Here is a 619-nt window from a genome sequence, read left to right as displayed (position 1 = left end):
CCCCGCCCTGCCCGTCACCGTCGCCGCGGCCCGCCCGTTGCTGTCGCCCTACCCGTTGGTCCGGCCGGCGCCCCTCCCCTGTTTTTTATATATTATATATGCTTGTGTATATTGCCTCTTTGTGTATATTATGTATATATGTATTGTGTATATTGTTTCTTTTCAGATTTTTTTCATATATATGTTTGTATTTTGTATTTTTCTTTTTTATAAAAATGCAGTTAGGTTTAAATATTTAGAAAAGGATTATCTATATATGTTCTCTGATTTAGTACATTTTAGATTACTTTCATTTTTAGAAAAGTTTTATATATTTAGGAGAGGAAAAAGGAAAATAAGAAGAGGAAAAAGGAGAAGAAGAGGAGAGGAAGAAAAGGAAGAGGAGAAGAAGAAAGGAATAGAGGAGAAGAAGAAAAAATAGAATTTTTTTCTATTTTTTCTTCTTCTCCTCTATTCCTTTCTTCTTCTCCTCTTTTTTTTCTTCGATCTTCTCTCCCTCCCGATAGGAAAGTTTTATATAGAAAGTTACAATTTTAGAGAAGTTTTATATATGCAAAAGTTACAATTTTAGAAAAAGAAGGATAGGAAAGAAGAAAATAAGAAGAGAACATATATAGAT

Source organism: Triticum dicoccoides, chromosome 1A (genome assembly GCF_002162155.2).
Source record: "Triticum dicoccoides isolate Atlit2015 ecotype Zavitan chromosome 1A, WEW_v2.0, whole genome shotgun sequence".
In the NCBI taxonomy this organism is placed as follows: domain Eukaryota; kingdom Viridiplantae; phylum Streptophyta; class Magnoliopsida; order Poales; family Poaceae; genus Triticum; species Triticum dicoccoides.
The sequence above is the reverse complement of the archived record's forward strand: the minus strand, read 5'-3'. Positions refer to the sequence as shown.